The following is a 12917-nucleotide window of genomic DNA, read 5'->3' on the forward strand; positions in this document are numbered from 1 at the left end:
GTTGCTGTGGTGATCTGCAGAAAAAGATGAAAATTTTCTCAAATCGATTCTCCACCCTCACCCCCTTCTCTCTCGCAGAGTCTCTCACCTGTTTTGGGCAGCATTTCTGGCAGTCTCTGAGCTGCCAGCCCACCAGGCCTGAGTGGCTGAGCTGTCAGTCCACCATCCCTGAGTGACTGAGCTGCCAGCCCACCATGCCTGAGTGACTGAGCTGCCAGCCCAAGAATCCATTCGGCCCACAATGTCCACACTAATTCTCCGGAAACCAGTCCCTTCGGCCCACAACACCCATAGTAGCACTCCATAAAGCCCCTCCCACCCCCTCCCCCACTGGCCAGCAATATTGGAATTGGTGGAGATGTGGAATATTGCGTTGGGGGACCGGCCCTCCCATGTGAACATGGGACCCAACGGGTCCCACTTAGTCTAGTGAAATTATAAAAGTAAGGCCTTGATCAATTTTTTCTGATCTAATAAGTCCAGCTACAGCCAACATTTATCAGCCATTTTAACAAACTCTCTCTAAATAACTATTCAAACAGGCAAACACAGTGGCACTAATTGATCACATCTGTGGAGACCATTACATGATATGTTGTGCCTATTGCATCTTTTACACAGTTAGTGAGCAGTATATGGTTTTCTTTGTACGAACAGTCTGTAGACCATAGAGTCCAGTAGTGTGCAACTGTTTGAGGCAAACCCCAACAGGTTTCCACTACATTTTATTCTGGACTTTCTTGCAAATGCACAGTTCACAAAATGTGGGCAATTGCCTCTTCCCCATTGGAGCCACCTCAAGGGAAGGAGTGGGCTTGGAGGATCAGTGGGATCTATGAAGTGCCTTGGTGATCTCTAAAACTCAGAATCATCTCCACAGTCAAGTTAAATCCTAATGTCCAAAAGAGGGGCTTACACTTCATTATTAGGATGTAATCAAAGTGATTTTCTTACCTGTACTAAATCAAAGTGACACTAATGGGAAAAAAAGACTTGTATGCAGTTACAAGAGACTGAAGATGTTATAATCTGAAGCAAATAACAAAATGCTGGTGGAACTCAATGGGTCAAGCAGCATCTGTGGAGACAGGAAGCTGATTGACATTTGGGGTCGAGATCCTGTATCAGGAAATGGTGCCAATCTTTAAGCACCCATTATAATGATTTGTCGATTTGAGTGGAAAGAGCAGGCAATGGAACTGATAGTATTGTTCTGTGAAAAACCAGTATTGATGGAACGGTTTGAATGTACTCCAGCTATGAAACTAGCTCTGCGGTAAAGCTCAAAGGCATAATGTAATTGTTAAGTCCTCACAGTGCCAGAGACCTGTGTTTGATCTTGACCTCAGGTGCTGTCTGTGTGGAGTTTGCATGTTCTCCCTGTGACCACATGAGTTTTCTCCGGGTGCTCCAATTTCCTCCCACAATCCAAAAACAAGCAGGTTTGTAGGTTTGTTGGCCTCTGCAAATTACCACCAACACTGCCTGAACCATCATAATTACTGATCTCCCCACCATCGAAGCGATCAATAGGAGGCGCTTCCTCAAAAAGGCAGCCGGTATCATCAAGGACACACACCACGCTGGATATGCTCTCGTTTCACTCCAGTTATCGGGATGATAGAAATCTGAAAACTGTAATTTCCAGGTTCAGGAACAGCTTCCTCTCTACAACCATCACCACGAACTCCAACTAAACATTGAACTACAAACTGCATCCGCTGCATGATGGATTTCGGCCTTTGTTTTGTACTATATATATTTTGTTATTTATTAAACTTATTTTTATTATTTATTATGGCATTCACAGAGTGATATGTTTACATATCTGTTGTGCTGCTGCAAGTAAACATTTTTAGTTTTGAGATATAGTGTGAAAACATGTCCTTCGGCCCACCAAGTCCACGCCAACTAACGATCAGCCATACACTAGTTCTATTCTACACGTTAGGGACAAATTACAGAAGCCAATTAACCTACAAACCTGCCCATCTTTGGAATGTGGGAGGAAACCGGAGCAAACGCTGTACGGACAGCACCCGTAGTCAGGATCAAGCCTGGGTCTCTGGCACTGTAAGGGAGCAAGTCTACTGTTGCGCTAATTTTAGTGTTCCAATTCAGAATATATGACAACAAAACACTTTGGAATCTCTTATGGATGTGTAAGTAGGATAACATAGAACATCGGTGTTTATATGTGCATACATTATATGATCATAATTAGGCCATTCGGCCCATCAAGTCTACTCTGCCATTCAATTGTGGCTGATCTATCTTTCCATCTCAACTCCATTCTCCTGCCTTCTCCCCATAACCCCTGACACCTGTATTAATCAAGACTATCAATCTCCCCCTTAAAAATATCCATTGACTTGGCTTCCACAGCCTTCTTTGGTAATGAACTGCAAAGATTCACCAACATCTGACAAAACAAATTCCTCCTTATCTCCTTCCTTTTATTCTGAGATTATGGCCTCTGGTCCTAGACTCTCCCATTGGTGGAAACATCCTCTCCACATCCAGAAGATGGACACAAAATGCTGGAGTAACTCAGCGGGGTAGTCAGCATCGCCGAAGAAAAGGAATATGTGACATTTCAAGGTCGAGACCATTCTTCAAAGTATCTCGATCCGAAACATCACCTAATACTTTTCTCCAGAGATGCTGCCCAACCCGTGGAGTTATTCCAGCTTGTTGTATCTATTATCAGTGTGAACCAACATCCGCAGTTCCTTCCTGCACACTCTCCACATCCAATGTGTACTCAGTGGTCTTAAGAGCTTGATTCCAAGTTGAATTTTTCAATCAATCAAAAAAGTATTTGAATCCAAGCTTTTCTACGCTGATCAGATCAGCTAATCAGGTCACACACACACATTTATTTTAAGATGGATGAGTGGTAAAAGGGTCAAGGCTACTCAAAGATAAATTGCAGGAAGTCACACAGGAAACGGCAGAAGATAAAATACGTTAGTGTTTTGAAGCTGTAAAGCCAGTCGCATTAAGTTCAACCCTTCCTATTCCTATGTCAAATACCCCACTTCTTAAATTCTTAACGTTGCCTGAACATTTGAGTGCAGCGATACAAAGCAGCTACGTCCAAGCCGTAGTGCGAAAAATTGGGTGGTGGAGAATTAAAGTATCGAAAGCCTTTAGACAAGTGTCTAAGTGGGAGGTAAACTTGTACAACACCCGCCTCATCTTCCTACCGAACTCATCACAACACCGCATCGAACAGCAAACAGATGACTCCCATTTACACCCCACATCCTTTTTTTCTTTCTTTCACATCGTCCATTAGCACCTTTCTTGGGCTGCCATCTGTCGTTATTTTGTTCTTTATTTCGTTATTTAACGTCTCCAATTTACCAATTTCTCCTCTACCTCACATCTTACTCCGCCTCTTAATAGTTGTCCCCTCACACCCATCCTCCGCCCCTTAATAGTAGTCCCCTCCCCCCGATTCTCTAACGCCCTCCACTGCTGATGCCTTTATTTCTGAAGATTTTGACTTGTTTTGGAAGCACTCGTTGCTTTTTTTCACTGTTTGGAGGACAATGGAAGATTTAAAAAAACAGGGTTGTAGGGTGCATTGTGAGTGGGTTGGGACTTTCTGCCTGGGTTAGATGTTCTGTCACGGGCCTTTGCTCCTCCCCTTACAGCAGCAGCTGATCTCAGACAGACGCGCCTCGCCGGGAACTAGTCGCAGACTTGCCGATTATTCAAGTCATACGAAGTGCACAGAGTGAGGGAGACGTACACACCGGGCGTCCCGCAGCACAGAAGAGAAAATAAGTACGGATTTTCCAACGCCACCTCCAGGAACGGCAGGGAAAGTGTGCAGAAGGTATGGCAATTCCTAAATAACGTTGACCCTTTAACAAAAAATCTTTCCTTGGGAGTGGTTTTCAGACACGGGAACCTGATTTGGAGGAAAGATATGATCATTCAGTTCTGCTCACCTTGTTTATATATCAAGCACACGTTAACTTATTACAACTTGGGCTTTCGATAACACTGTGCCATTGAGAATGGTGGGCCAACACTGTGTTTCAGACGAGGACGTGTTCATTCTGAAGTGCATTCTGAGTTCAAATCTCGCTGCTGGCTATTGGAAGCTTGAGGTTGTCTGATCAGAAACAAAGTGCAGTGTTCACAGCCTATCTCTCTTTCATCGTTTTTGACTGGTCTCCTTGTGTTGAGGAATGTGACACATAATGGATTGGTTGTGCCTTTGGGATTTATGTACTTCTGCCAATTAGGGTTAACTGGGATGTGTCCCCAAGTTATCGAGTTTCTCCATATGGGGAACAAGAAGGGCTGCATTCAAGGAATGGTTTAGGTTTATTATTGGCACATGTATCAACATGTAGTGAAAAGCTTCGTTCTGCATGCTACCCAAACAGATCAGATATACCATACATAGATACAATCAGTACAATGTACAATTGATAGAGCAAAGGAAAATATACAGAATGCAGTATATAGTTTTCAGCATGGTGGTGCATTGTAGCACATCAGTTTCTTAGAAAACGTCCAATGTCCACAATGAGGTAGAGGTGAATTGAACAGTACCCTAGTTTATGGAAGGACCATCCAGAAGCCTGGTAACCGAGCAGAACAAGCTGTTCCTGAGTCTGGAGATGCACAGTTTCTAGTTTTTATATCTTCTACTGGATGGGAGCAGGGAGAATAAAGAATGACTGGGACTGGAACAAGTCTTTGATTATGTTGGCTGCTTTTCCGAGGCAGTGTGAAGTGTCGACGGAGTCAAAGTGAGGTCTGGTCTGAGTGATGAACATCTACAACTCTTTGCAATTTTTACAGTCTTGGGCTGAGCAGTTCCCAAACCAAGCTGTGATGCAACTTAATAGTTTGCTTTCTATAAGATAGACAAAAAAAGCTGTAGTAACTCGGGAGAGAAGGGAGTGGGGTTGTGGGGGAGGAAGGGAGGAGGCCGATTGAGCCATATACACTGCCATGCTTCCTGAAGTCAATAACTACCTCCATTGTCTTGCTGACGTTGAGGGAGAGGTTATTGTCTTGACACCATATCACTAACTTCTCTATCTCCTTCTTGTAATTGTCACAGATCATGAGTCTTCAACACAGTGGTGTTGTATGCAAATGTTTAGATGGAATCAAAGCCGAATTTAGTCGTGAGTGTAAAGGGCAGTACAGTAGGGCACCGATGAAGCAAGGTTTTGGAGATCTGTGCTAATGTCAAGGATAGTTTATAGAAACAGAATGGAAAAAGGCACTTCAGCCCATCAAGACCAGGCCGACCATTGATCACGCATCCATGTTATCCTACTTTGTCATCCACTTCCTACACTTGAGGGACAATTTACTGAGGCCAATTAGCCTACAACTGTGCACGTCTTTGGGATGTGGAAGGAAACCGGAGCTCCTGGAAGAAACCCACACAGTCACAAGGGCTCCACACAGACAGCACCCAAGGTCAAGATCAGACCTGGGTCTCTGGCACTAGGAGGCAACAGCTCTATCAGTTGGACCACAGTGCTGCCCTAAAACTCAAATATATTCTTCTCTGTGGTTATGTAGACTGGTGGTGACTTGTTTCCAGGTCAATCCCAATCTTTAAACTTTTAGACTTTAGAGATACAGCATGGAAACCCGTCCTTCAGCCCACCAATTCTGTGCTGACCAGTGATCACCCGATACACTAACACTAACCTACACACTAGGGACAGTTTTACAACTTACCAAAGCCAATTAACCTACAAACCTGTACGTCTTTGGAGTGTGGGATAAAACTGGAACACCCAAAGAAAACCCACACGGTCACAGGGAGAACGTTGTTTTGCAATGGGCAACTGGTATCCAGAAAGCATGGTGACACAAGGAACTGCAGATGCTAGAATTTTGAGCAAAACAGAAAGTGCCAGCGGAATGCAGTGGGCCGGATAGCATCTGTGGATTCTGGCTGAAGAAGGATCCTGACGCAAAACATCATCTGTCCATTTCCCTCTACAGAAAGGTGTTTTGATGTTGACCTATTTTCATTCCTCCACTTGGCATTGTTTATTTCTTATCTATCCAGTCAAGCTTTTTGGTTGACCCTTTGGCTTTTGTTTGGTCATGAATTGGACATCACCACCTGATGGCACAGAAGATTATTTTAGGATTTCAATTAGTCGTGACATTATACCACAGGAGGTAAGGAGGCTATTATGTCCATCAAGCCAGTACTGGCCCAATGTAAGAAAATCCCAGCCTGCCCCATTACCCACTCTATCTGTTACCTTCCTTTCCGATATTTACTCAGTTCCCTTTTGAATTTGACAATAGAATCTGTCCTCCACTACCTCTGTTTTTATTAAATCATTATGTCGCTTTAGTTCTTTACCCAATCACTTCACTTTGTTAGTCACAAAGTGCCGGAGTAACTCAGCGGATCAGGCAGCATCTCTGGAGAACATGGATAAGTGATGTTTCGGGTCATAGAAGGATCTCAACCTGAAACGTCACCTATTCATATCCTCCAGTGGTGCAGCCTGACCGGCTGAGTTACTCCCGCACTTTGTCCTGTCCCATTTTAAACCTTTCCTATCTATGTACCTGTCCAAATATATTTTAAATGTTGTTATTGTACCTGCCTCAATTATTTGTTCCATATATCCACCACCCTCTGCATGAAGAAATTGCCCTTCAGGTTCCTGTTTATTCTTTCCCCTCTCACCTTAAACCTTTGCCCTCTAGTTCTTGACCTCCCTACCCCGGAAAAAAGAGTCTGGGCTTTCACCCTATGTATTTCCCTCATGATTTTATAGACATTTATAAGATTACTCCTCAGCCTCCTGGAAGAATAAAGTTCTAGCCTACACATTCTTTGTGTTTTTTAAATATCTCTGTCAGATCTCCTTGCAAACTACTTTGTTTCGAGAAGAACAAATTCAACCTCTCTGATCTTTCCAAATAACTGTCCCGGGAATGATTTCGGTAATTCTCTTTTGCACCTTCTCCAAAGCTGGATCTCCAGTTGTTCATAAAGAGTCATAATTCTGTACTGTGGTGTTAAACCTTTTCAAACACACAGAATCTTACGGTGAGTGGGGAATAGGAACCAGAGAGGCATTTCTTTTCACTCAGAGGGTGGTGGCCATATGAAATGAGCTACCAGAGGAGGTAGTCACAAAAGGCTGGAGCGGGTCAGACAGTATCTCTGGAGTAAAGGAATAGGTGACGTGTTTCCTGAGATGCTGTCTGACTCACTGAGTTACTCCAGCTATTTGTGTCTATCTTTGGTTTAAACCAGCATCTGGAGTCCCTTCCTACACATACCCGAGAAGGTAGCTGAGTCAGGTTAAAAGTCACTTGAACATGTACATGGATAGGAAAGGTTAAGAGGAATATGGGCCAAAAGCAGGCAAATGGGAATAGGTTAGATGGGGCATCTTGGCTGGATTGGACAAGTTGGGCTGTAGGGCGTGTTCATATGTTCATAAGTTATATGAAACCGAAGTAGGCCATTTTGCCCAACAAGCCTACTCTCCTATTCAATCATGGCTGATCTATCTTTTCCACTCAACCCCATCGTTCTGCGTTCTCCCCATAACCCCTGACACCATTACTAATCAAGAATCTGTCAATCTTCGCCTTAAAAGTACCCAATGACTTGGCCTCCACAGCCATCTGTTTACTGGTTTATGCAAATTTGGAAATCATGTCATGTGCAGCCAAGTCAACATCATTAATATTTGTTTAGGAGGCTTGAAGTATTAAAAGTGCCCCTTGATGACATTCATCCACTTTTCTCTCCATTTGTAGGAATGACTGTTTATTGCTACTGTTTCCTGTTACTAGATTTCTCTCTATGCTTCTGCACACATTTTATACTCCGGCCCTCAATCAAGCTCAGCATAAAACAACTCTCTTGTGTGTTTATATTAAAAAATGAGAGATAAAGTGTCGGAGTAACTCAGCAAGTCAGGCAGCTTCTCTGGAAGACATGGGTAAATGACATTTCAGGTCGGGACTCTTCTTCAGAAAGGTCTCTTGTGTGTAAGTAGCTTTCTCTATGGTGCCGTGTGTAAAAGCACTGAGATACAGTAATAGGACTGGCAGTGCACTGCTTTAAGTTAACTGATCTTGGCCAGACTTCCTTGCTGCATTCTTGTACAATGCTCTAAGGTAGGAGGTCAGGGGAGTCGACGAGGGTTCCCACAAAGAAATCCTTGATCCTTGAAGGAGCAGGGGTGGCACTGGCACAGCAGTAGAGTAGCTGCCTTACAGTAAGAGACCCAGATTCGATCTCGACTGTGGGTAGTGTGGCTATTAGGAGTTTGTACATTTCTCCCTGTAACCACATGGGTTTTCTCTGGGTTCTCCGGTTTTACTCCTGCACTCCAAAGACGTACAGGTTTGTGGGTTAATTAGATTTTCTGAATTGTAATTTGTCTCGAGTGTGTAGGATAGTGCTAGTGTAGGGATTGATTGCTGGTTGGCACAAACTCGGTGGGCCGAAGGGCCTGTTTCTGCACTGTATCTCTAAAGTAAAGTAAAGCATGCTCTGTGAATGTTGAAAATTAAAAAAAGAACTAAAGATGATGGATGGTCATCCAAAACGAAAACAGGAAACACTGTGGGAAAACTCAGGAGACCTGTTACATCCCAGATTTCCAACATTACCAAAACTTAATTGTACTATGAATACATTACACAGACAGAAGCTTAAGTACAAACTTAATGACATTATTTTGCCTTATCAAAGAAATTCCTTTAGTTCCACCTATTGTACCCTCGCCCCACTCCTCCCCCCATCACTTCACTTTCTCCATTAGATAGACACTAAATTACTGGAGTACCTCAGCGGGTCAGGCAGCATCTCTGTAGAAAAAGGATATGTGAAGTATCGGGTTGGCACACTTCTTCTGAAGAATGGTCCTGACCCAATACGTCACCCATCCTTCTTCTCCAGAGATGCGGCCTGAACCACAGAGTCACTCCTGCACTTGGTGTCTATCTTCGGTCTAATCGAGCAACTGCAGTTCCTTTCAACTCACTTTCTCTGTCACTTGGTGTAGTGGCAAAATGGAAAGGCCACGCAGAGTTGTCCAAAGTAACGGGTGATTTATTAAACTGGTGATTGTGCACCAGGAGGTCAGCTTTGGCTTCAAACACCAGTACTTCAAACACCAACTCAGTGTGGTCTTTCCATTTTGCTCCTTCTCTAGGACTAACTTGTTTCCTCTCTTTCGTGGTTCTGGTGAAGGGTCGTTTACCACGTGTGCCGCAGGCTGAACTTTTCCAGTGTGTTTTGTGACTGAATCTTAAATTAGGATTGGGGTCAGGAGTGATACCCCTCTGTTCAGCTCACATCTGAATATCTGGGGTGGCTACTGGCCCTAATTTGCTAATCTCAGTAACATGCTGCAGACTGAGAAATGCATTAATGGCTCCGTACTCTTCCATTTCTAATATCCTATCTCTGCCGCTAAAGCTGCAACATTGGTCTTTATCAACAGAAACTTAATTATTCCTGGATTTTCTCTGACATCTCCCCCCCCCCCAATTAAGGTACAGTGATATGCGAATGACCATACAGCCATACGAAATAAAAAGCAATAAGACGCACAACTACATAAAGGTTAACATAAACATCCACCACAGCGGATTCCACATCCTCACTCTGATGGAAGGCAAAAAAACCCAAACTTCTTCCTCTTTATTCACCTGCGGTCGGGGCGATCGAAGCTCTCGCGTCGGGGCAGTCGAAGCTCCTGCGGCTTGGAGTTCCCATTGTTGGTCTCTAACCAGAGACCGTGAGCTCCGCGATGGTAAGTCTGCAGGCACCCTCCGGTGGACCTCTCAAAATCGGTCTCCAGCAAAGGCAGTCAGCTCCTTGATGTTAGGCCACAGTGCGGACGGAGATACGATACGGAAAAAAATCACATCTCCGTTGAGGTGAGAGATTAGAACAATATTCCCCCGCTTCTCCCCCCCCCATATAAAACAAGCTAAAGTACACTAAAAACATACATTTAACACATACTGTCAAAACACAAAGAAGGAAGGGACAGACAGACTGTTGTCGAGGCAGCCATTGCTGACGCCACCCGGTGGTATCCCAAATTTAGCACCAAGGAATGTTTAACCATATTAAGATGCTCTGTAAATTTGTTGTTGTTGCAGTGTGGTCCAGCCTAAGTCACCACCTTCATGAGAGAAGCAAGAAAAAAATATGGTATTGGTTGTTATTGTCACGTGTAGGATAACTGTACAGTGGGAAAAACTGGGCTTTGCATGTCATCTGGGCAAGTTATACCATACAACAGTACAACCTATGGTCCAAATAAGAGAATGGAAACCGAGCACAGAATATAGTGTTACAGCTACAGAGAAATAGCAGATTATTTTTTAAAGTGCAAGGTTTGCAACAAGGTAGATTGGAAGATCGGAAATTCCCCCTTGGCACATGAGAGGTCCACTCAAGAGTCTGCTAACAGCAAGGAAGACGTTTCCTTGAATCTGGCGGTATGCATTACTTTATTTTCAAAGTTTATGCATGTGGTTTTTTTTGGCAATACTTTCTAACAGATCAGGTTCATTTGGTTTGTAAAACAGCCACAAGCCAATGGTAAGCCTTTTGTTCTGCTTTTGTCCCGTGAGTCATTCCTTAGTGAGTTTTAACAAAAAATATATAACTCTGCCATAGGCATTGCATCAGAAGCGATATGGAACAGTGTGGGAACTCTGCCTCCAAATCCACGTATGAAACAAACATGTATCAACAGGGGCATTAATAAATGCCAAGGGGAAATAAATTAAAAATTACCATGCTGTAAAATTTACTGTGGAGTATAACCCTTTAATTCAAAATCTTGGTTGAAAAGTAAACACATTAATCCAACCTTAAAGAGTGAGTAAAACAGGAACCTACCTCGGAAATCATCACCCGAGCAATAGCTTAAAAAAAGAACTGTAGGATCTGCAAAAAAACTGAACCATAGAGAAAGAATTGCTGTCTGGGTTCTGCAGTACTTTTTTTTCTCTGAAAGAATGACAAATTTTAGCTGTTTGTGATAAATTTTTAAGAGCGTAGATAGCCTGGCTGACATTGCAGTCCAATTCAGGATTGGATGAATTTTGATCAGAGGTAGTGGAAAATCAACTGTTTTGATCCAAAGCTGAGAATTATTAGCAACTGACTGATTTGTGATTAGTAATTTTTGACGGTGGTGTTGACTGATCAAGGCAGGTGTTGCAAGTCATACTACGCGCAGTTTAAAATCAGCCCAAATCGTTGTCTGTCCATTTCTCTTCACTGATGCTGGCTCACCCAATGAGTTCCTACAGTACTTTGTTTTCACTTGAGGTTGAAGGCAGCTGACCACATAATTTGCTGGCCATAAAAAAAAGTTTTGAAAAGCACAAGGAGTAGTGTCTTCACTTTTAATGACAGACCGTACTGTTTATTTTAATTGTGCTCTGGAGCAAAAATATTTGTAAAGGGACCTAACAGAAGTGAAAAAGCTCGCGACAAGGTAAACTGCGAGAAGTGCTTCCGTGAGAGGACACGGAACAGAGACCTAGAGTGGTGGACAGTGAGAGAGGAAGGATGTGAGGGAAGGCACTTTATGCACCAAACTTTGGTGATCTGGAACTCAGTGGAAACAGTCAGTCAGGACTTTAAAAATGAAATTGAATGGGCACTTGAAGGAAAATAATTCCCAGAAATGAGAAAAAGAAGAGTGTGAATGGATTACTTCATGAGGAGCCTGTGTGGACTCTAGTCCTTCTGTGAATCTGATGCCATGCAGATTTATCACCATTCATTTTGCAGAATTTCCGACAAAACATGATATTCAGTTTACTGAAAAGGGATGGACTTGTGGGAGGCTAGGTCAGTGCTCATGAGGAACAGAGAGGAGACGGCTGATTTATGACTGCATATGGCAGTCACTTAGTTTCTATTGCAGTGATAGATTTTGCAAAGTGTATAAAGTGGAGATGCCATGGTATTGTGTTTTGAACTGGTAACTTGGGTAAATCTGTATTAGTTTAGTTTTAGTTTGTAGAGATACAGTGCGGAAACAGGCCCATTGGCCTACGAAGTCCTTGCCAACCAGTGATCCCTGCACACCAACACTATCCTATACAATTTACAATTTTACCAAGCCAACTAGCATACAAACATATAGGTCTTTGGAGAGTGGGAGGAAACCGGAGCACCCAGAGAAAACCCTCAATAGGTCACAGGGAGAATGTACAAATGCCATACAGACAGCACCTATAGTCAGGATCGAACCCAGGTCTCTGGTGCTGTAAGGCAACAATCTCCCACTGCACCACTTTTGCCACCCTATTTTTTTGTTAAAATCCAAAATTGTTAACTTTGGTCTTCCCACTCCAAAGTTGCTGCCTACTTTGTAGCATGTAACTTTAAGGAAGTAGATAACTTTGGTCTGGCCAGTAAGTTCCTATTCATTATTTAGAGTTGATTGTAGCAGTTTTGCATCTCTGTCTGGTTGAATTGGCCGAATTCTATCTGGCTTTGTTCCCAAAACTGAGTTTTGTGAAACTGTTGGCACACCCTCTTTTCACCTCCCACACAAGATGCACCCAATGATGAAACAGCAAAGCATTTTGTCAGTGAGTTCACTATTCTGCACTACCTTTAACAGTTACAAAATAAGTTATGAAATTTTATTTTATTCTTCAAAACTGGGTTTGTATCATCAAATCATATGTCTGGGGGAACTAACGATGAGGGGCAGTACTTTTGCTGGAGTTTGCAACAGTAGGAAGAGGTTTTAAAATGAATATTGATGCAAATGCACCTTCTAATATCAAATAGATTTAAATAGCGCAAACAGCTTTGCTAATTTGTTATCTTGTAACCCATCGAGCTAGTCATTTTTAGTTATTTTGAGACTAGAAAGATAAGAATCTGC

General features: G+C 42.9%; 1 protein-coding gene across 4 annotated transcripts in view; it reads left to right on the top strand.

The window, feature by feature from the left end:
* Positions 1–3572: 3572 nt before the first annotated feature.
* Positions 3573–12917, top strand: part of LOC116978600 (arf-GAP with Rho-GAP domain, ANK repeat and PH domain-containing protein 3-like) — a 173210-nt gene continuing 163865 nt past the window's right edge. For 2 of the 4 annotated variants that reach the window (XM_033029861.1, XM_033029862.1), the window contains exon 1: positions 3573–3847. The gene's annotated coding sequence lies outside the window, so the exon portion shown is untranslated. The remainder of the gene's footprint in view (positions 3848–12917) is intronic. The other 2 variants (XM_033029860.1, XM_033029859.1) reach the window with 1 other exon arrangement.

Source organism: Amblyraja radiata, chromosome 11 (genome assembly GCF_010909765.2).
Source record: "Amblyraja radiata isolate CabotCenter1 chromosome 11, sAmbRad1.1.pri, whole genome shotgun sequence".
In the NCBI taxonomy this organism is placed as follows: Eukaryota; Metazoa; Chordata; class Chondrichthyes; order Rajiformes; family Rajidae; genus Amblyraja; species Amblyraja radiata.